This window comes from Syngnathus floridae, unplaced genomic scaffold (genome assembly GCF_059516105.1).
Source record: "Syngnathus floridae isolate MCC-2025c unplaced genomic scaffold, RoL_Sflo_1.0 HiC_scaffold_93, whole genome shotgun sequence".
Classification (NCBI taxonomy): domain Eukaryota; kingdom Metazoa; phylum Chordata; class Actinopteri; order Syngnathiformes; family Syngnathidae; genus Syngnathus; species Syngnathus floridae.
In genome coordinates, this window is record NW_028284121.1 from 16,794 (window position 1) to 23,647 (window position 6,854).

The following is a 6,854-nucleotide window of genomic DNA, read 5'->3' on the forward strand; positions in this document are numbered from 1 at the left end:
CCGGGCTGGCTTTGGGCCCTTACCTGTTGCGCGCTGTGCAGCAGATCCATTCTCTCTTGGAGGATGCAAGCGTCGCGCTCCCTCAACTCGCACATCAGGGCTCGCTTCCATTGGTCCACGGCGCTCCTAAGCTCTTCTCTCTGATCCGCCGTCAGCACGTCATTCACGCCAGCGTGGCTGGCTTTTTCGCCGTCCGTGGCGGGGCAGTCCCGCTGCGGTAGCGCCTCGTACAACATGGCCTCCAGCTCCAGGATCCTCTGGGCCGCAATCCTCGTCCATCAGTGGTCCGGCGGGAGATTTGAGGGCGGCTTACCTTATGAGCCTGGTCCATGGAACACTTCCTGAAGTCCAACTCTTCATCCAGGTAGCCCTTCTGCTTGCAGAACATATCCTAGCACAGCTCAAGGTCAGAATTGTTGGGGCACATTGCCGGAGTTCCCCTTGGCTGATGTCGCGTGTCTGTCTACCTTCTCACTTTCAATGTCCAACATCTTCTGTTGAAGTGCTGACTTGGTCACTTTGATGTATTCTAACCACTGAGGAAAGGCTGCTGTCACATAAACAGAATGCGAGAGCGTGCGTGGACGTGCGCGTTACCTTCTCGGCTAGGGTGAGAAGGGTCCTGGCGTGAATCACGACCACCTGCTCCTCGTTGGTGAGATTCTGCAAGAGCCCAAAGGCACAGCGTCAACAAGCTTCTTTCAGCGCAAAGCCTTCCAAAAGTCACATTTGAGCCGCCGAGTCTCGTGGAGTGCGAACATAAGGAGTTCGACATACACTTACGGCGTTATAGCCCAGGATGTCCAGCTTCTTCATCAGATCACTGATGACGATGTCCGGGGGAAAGGCGCAAGGAGCAATGTAAGGTGTTCTGGGACCTCGGGTTAAGGTTAGGGTTGCGAGGGACGCCTTACGTACGCTCACGCCCTCGGCCTCGCAGTAGATCTGCAAAGGGCTGAGGCCGTCTGGGAAACGGACTTGCAGAAACTTCAAGACGGGGGAGCGCCACTCCCTCTCCTGAAAGGCAGAGGCATGCATCCGTCCGTCCGTCCGTCCGTCCGTCCGTCACATCTCTGGCCTCAACACGCTTGTGCGAGTCTTCCCACCTCCAGCTCCAGGATGCGGAACTCAAGCAGTTCGTTTTGGTCTCGGATATCCTGGATGTGCTCTTTCAGACGCGCTTCTTCCGCCTCCATCCGCCTGACCTGAAAAGACAGTCAGACCTCATCTGCGGGGCTTCCCGACAGGTGTGACGCCAAGCGACTCTGCCCAGCGCCTTTCTTTCCGTCACCTTTTCGGCCAACTGCTGATTGCTCTGACGCAGCAGCTGCTTCTCCTCCACCCACTTGACATTCTAGAAGAGACAAACGCGTGGACAGCTTTGGAATGTTGTGTCATTTTCATCCACAAATTCTTTGGTTGACTGGAAAATGACATTTGCTTTTCTCCGCATTTTCCCAGCCACGTTCGGGGGGGGGGGGGGGGGGGGGTTGGTCCAGTAATGCCAGACGGATGAGTGACTGAAGAATGTAGCTATTTTGTCTGAGAAAAAGGTGTGCTCATTGATGAGCTTACCTGTCCTTGTTGCTTCAGCGCTGACTCCAGATCTGCTACTCTGCTTTGATAGTGACCCATTTCTACCATCAGCTTTTCTCTGGTCTGAAAGGAGGAGGAGGGAGGCTCCTCCTCCTCCTTTCAGACCAGAGAACACCCGAGGCTGGGTGAGAACGGGGAGGCTGCGACCCGGCCGGGGGTTGCGGGAAGGGGCGCCACCTTGATCTCCTTCTCGGCGTCGTAGTCCCCTTTCGCTGGTCTGGGCTAGCAGAGCGTAGGCTCGTTGCAGCGCTTGATATTCTTGCGTCAGCTGGCGGTAGCGAAGCTCCGCCTCTTCATGCACACACCAATGCAACACAGCACTAGTACCAGAATCAGTCAGACCGGCGACAAAGCACCCGCGACGCAAAGACGAGTCCGATTCCAGGCTGAAGAGGAATGTTTGGTGCCAATACGCTGGCAGAAATGGCGGGCTACCTCTTCGGGTTCCGTGTCGGGGGTTCTGTCGGAGTGAAAAGACAAGGACGATCCGTCCGAGTCCACCAACACGTCTTCGTCGTAGCCGTAAAATGTTTCGATGACCTGCGGGCGCGGAAGCAAACATCTCTCTGAACAAACTGAAGCGACACCTCACGATGAATCGACGAGAGGAACGATAGCGAGAAAAAGGCCATTTCATCTTGCGCAACACCAAGCAGCCGCAAACAAACAGACTCACCTTGCAGGACCTCACGCTTTGTTCCTCCTCAGAGATTCTCGACGTCGGTATCGTAGCAGCAAATCTCTCTCCTGTCGACACAAATAATCCGCCTTTGAGATTCTTTGGATGCAAAGGGAACGAACGGCTCCGGCGCAGAAACAAACGCGACTCACAATGACATTTCTGACATGAGCTCCTGTCTCCAGAGCCTGAAAAACACGTCACCGGCGATGATTGGAGGGACGCTCGTCTTTTCCAAAAGTGACAACTACAGGGTGTGTCAGGGTTTTCCAGATTATCTTTATCGTATCATTGTGTTGCTTTGACTTTGACTGCGACCTGTAATAAATAATATTATTTATCCCTTATTTATCCCTATCGCTTATCCCTTCCTACACAAAGTCGTAAAACACCCCTTGCTATGTTTTGACTAGAGGTCAAGGGCTTCCTCTATTCAATCCACTCTTACACCCACCCTGTTTCTCTTAATTAAAATGCTCGTGCAGGAGCCGAGAGTCAGACTTCATTCGTACAACGGATGGACTCTCCACCTGCAGGTGTCCAAAAGAACTTACTTGTCTCCCGTGTGGTTCTTGCAAAATAAGTTGGAGCGAGCGCAACTCTAACAGGGTGCATTTTGCCACTAGCTGCCTACGGACAATGACGTCGCGCTCGCGGCTCATGGTTGACGGGCTGAGCAGCCGGGCAAGTCCGTCGTTTTCAGCGCACAGCGAGTGGCAAAGGCGCTGACAAAACGGGAGCTTTGAGCTGCTGAAAACGGCAAAACAAGTCTAAAGCGTGTTCAAACGCGTGCGCACAATGTTCCTGCTTGAAAGGTCGGAATTTAAGGGGCCAATTTTTTGGATGGCGGCCGCCGGCCAAGCTTTGGACGGAAAAGGTTTCCTGGCGACAGCGAGCGAGCGCGGCGCTGCCGTACGTGCACCGAGTCGCCTGCCTGAAGACCTTGGACAAGTCGTCGATGATGTGCCGCTGCTCCACAACTTGAAGGAACTCCATTTCACCGTCCTGCTGGCCGCAACCGCGGTCCAGGTCATTGAGCGAACTAGGCCTTCTCTGTGGAACACAAATGCAGTGGACTCTGTTGGCACGCCGCCGTTGTCCGCGTCGACTTACCAAGCTTGCCATCTCCTCGTTCTCCTGGGTGACAAAGCGCACTTTGTTTTCAAGGCGACACAGCACCAGCGAGAGTTCTTCATTCTTCCTGCTCAGGCGTTTGTTTTTGTACAGGAGTGGCAGAAACTGGCTTTCTGTTTCTCTCAGTCGCTTTAGCTGCAAGCATGAAGTGCGGGATGTGAAAGACGCACAACACGCGGGCCAGAACGTATCCATTCCTTTTGCATCGGTTTGAACGGAATCGTGGCTTTGGCTCCCAATAAAAGACATCTACCAGGCAACCGACTCGCCGCGCCGCTCAACTAATAAGCAAGCGCAATGGGTGCCTCGCTGGATGGCGCGCATCAAACGTAGCGCAAACCTTCAAGCGTGCCGTCAATAAATTACCAGTTCATTGCGCTCTTCAGAAAGCAGGGCGTTTCGATCCTCCAGTTTCCTGATGACTGCGCTGAGCTCAGCGATTTTCAGATGAAACCGTCGCGTGTCCCGATCCTCCTGAGACTGAAAACGCCCCGCAACACACACACACAAGCACTCGTTCAAAGTTCAAAACTGTTTTTGTGCTACCTTCCTCCAGCAACGAACTAAGTCATGCGTACTGCAAGTGTGTGATGAGGTGGCTTACGCAATGAAGAGGATTGCTAGTAGCGGCGTTGACCCCACTTCCAGGGTAGTTTAGGCCCGCCCTTTGGGAATCCCTCAGGGCAGCGATCTGCTGCTCGGCAGCCTGAGTCTGCAGCTGAAGGCGGTGGACGTGGCCGGCCCCAGGGCTTCATCCAAAACACTAACCGCTCTGTCTTTCAGCTTGATCTCATCCGTCTGGATGTACAAACGGGGAGCGCTCAGGCAGGCGGGCAAACTCATTTGCCAGAATTGTGACAAAAACAAAGAGAGCAACCGGCCAATTTTTTTCTGGAATCGACTAGAACACCTTTGCTGTGACAAAAGCGAAGCGAGCAACCGGACATTTTCTTCTTGTGAAATAGAATAGAATAGAATGCCTTAGGTGTCATTGCACTGCAGGTATACAACGAAATTGGGAACATAGCCACGCACCGCGCATCTGATCAGTCCTACCAGTCGGCGGATCTCCCTCTCGCAGTCTCTCTTGGTTCGGCTCAGCTCCTCCCGATGCTGGTGATGAGCCGATCGGAGCTCGGCCGCTCGGGACTGCCAGGCCTGCTGGGCCGCTGCCAGGGCTTCTTCCGCGCTCCTGGTGGAGGCGACACCGCTCGGTCTCCCGACACCGCCGCGTCTCCTCCACCTCCGCCAGCAAAGCGCCCCCCCTCCTCACCTGAGCAGACATTGCGCCACACCGGGCCGTTGAGACCGCAACGGAGCGCCGCGACGCTTACTGGGGACAAGCTACACAATACGGTAGCGGCCGCATCGAAGCCCGACGTGGCGTGCGGCTAGTCAGACACGGATAGAGCGGATCACCTTGTCCATGGAGCCGTCCCTCAGGCTGAGGACCAAGGCATTCAGTCGCTGGATCTCTCCATCTTTGATTTTGATCACTCTCATCAGCTCCATTTCATGCTGCCGCAGTAATGTCTCCCTGGTAATGGCTAACTCTTTCTGCTTCTCCTCATGGAGTTTGCTTTTGAGTTCCGTCATGGCGGCGGTGGCACGGTGGTGCTCCGCCCGCAGGTCCTGACTTCTCTCTCTCTCCAGACAGCTGACCTGACATGACTTAGACTTAGACAAACTTTATTGTCATCTTGTCTGCACATGGTGCATACAAAACGAAATTCCGTTGCATACGTCTTACAACAAAGTAGTGATATTGCAGTTGAATAGAAGTAACATATCCTATGAAAATATATATATATACATATATACTATATATATATATATATATATATATATTAAAAATAAGTATAAAGTGCAGCAGTGATAATTATGCAATAGTGCAAGTAGGCAAAACAGTATTCAAGAGTGTGCAGAGGAATGCTAAACCATGTATTAAACTTCTATTTAAAGGGTTTATACAAGTTCAGTAAAGTTGGTAGTGCGAGATAGTGCAAGATAGAGGTCCGTAGTGTCATAAAGTACAGTTCTGTGAATGTGTGATGCAGAGTTCAGTTTAGAGCTCAACAGTTCTAGTGTTCAACAGTCTGATGACAGCAGGGAAAAAGCTGTTGCAGAACCTGGTGGACCTGCAGCGGATGCTGCAAACCTCTTCCCAGAGGGCAGCAGGGAGAACAGTCCATGGTGGGGGTGTGATGGGTCATTGATGATGTTACGGGCACGGGACATGCAGCGCTGAGATGAAATGTCCTGAATGGAGGGAAGAGGAGCCCCTATGATCCTCTCTGCTGTCCTCACCACTCTCCTCACGTTCTTCCAATCGGAGGCGGTGCAGCCTCCACACCACACAGAGAGACAGCTTGTCAGAATGCTCTCTATGGTGCTCCTGTAGAACGTCCTCATGATGGGTGGGGGCAGGTGGGCTCTCCTCATCCTCCGCAGGAAGTACAAGCGCTTCTGTGCCCTCTTGACCAGTGCCGTAGTGTTCATAGTCCAGGTGAGGTCTTCTGTGATGTGGACCCCCAGGAATTTGGTGGTGCTGACCACCTCCACAGCTGAGCTGTTGATGATCAGTGGAGCGTGGTGAGGCTGTTTTTTCCTGAAGTCGACGATGATCTCCTTCATCTTCTCCTCATTCAGGATCAGGCTGTTTTCTCTGCACCAGCCCACCAGCTGCTCCACCTCCTCTCTGTAGTCCAGGTCGTTGTTGTCTCTGATGAGCCCCACCACCGTTGTGTCGTCTGCTGACTTCACGATGTGATTGGTGGTGAACCTGAGGACGCAGTCGTGTGTCATCAGGGTGCACAGCAGGGGGCTCAGGACGCAGCCCTGAAGGGAGCCTGTGCTGAGGGTGATGACATCAGAGGTGTTCTGTCCGACCCGGACTGACTGAGGTCTGTTGGTGAGGAAGTCTAGCAGCCAGTTGCGAAGGGGGGTGTTGAAGCCCAGGTGTTCCAATTTTCCTACCAGATGCTGTGGGATGATGGTGTTAAACGCTGAGCTGAAGTCCAGGAACAGCCTCCGCACATGGGTGTTCTTCTCCTCCAGGTGAGCCAGGCTCAGGTGAAGAACGGAGGAGATGGCGTCCTGAGTGGAGCGGTTTTGCCGGTCGGCAAACTGGAACGGGTCAAATAATAGGGGGAGTCTGGAAACGATGTGACCTTTAAGCAGCCTTTCGAAGCACTTCATCATAACCGGAGTCAGTGCAACAGGCCGGTAATCATTAAATGAGGTGATTTGAGGTTTCTTCGGCACCGGAATGATGGAGGCAGTCTTAAAGCACGCCGGCACTGTGGCTTGGCCCAGCGAGGTGTTAAAAATGTCTGTGATGACCCCAGCCAGATGACTTGCACATTCCCTGAACACACGCCCAGGAATGTTGTCGGGGCCAGGGGCCTTACAGGGGTTGACTCTCCTCAGGGTCTTCAACACATCG

The 6,854-nt window shown here is 53.4% G+C and overlaps 1 long non-coding RNA gene across 1 annotated transcript; it reads right to left on the bottom strand.

Annotated features, from left to right (window-relative positions):
• Window positions 1-1,743: 1,743 nt before the first annotated feature.
• Window positions 1,744-2,660, bottom strand: LOC148377758 (uncharacterized). Its single transcript, XR_015856459.1, has 4 exons — window positions 2,428-2,660; window positions 2,273-2,343; window positions 2,032-2,136; window positions 1,744-1,887 (listed from the first exon to the last, which is right to left on the bottom strand). It is a non-coding gene; the product is annotated as an uncharacterized LOC148377758 (long non-coding RNA).
• Between the last annotated feature and the right edge of the window lie 4,194 nt (window positions 2,661-6,854).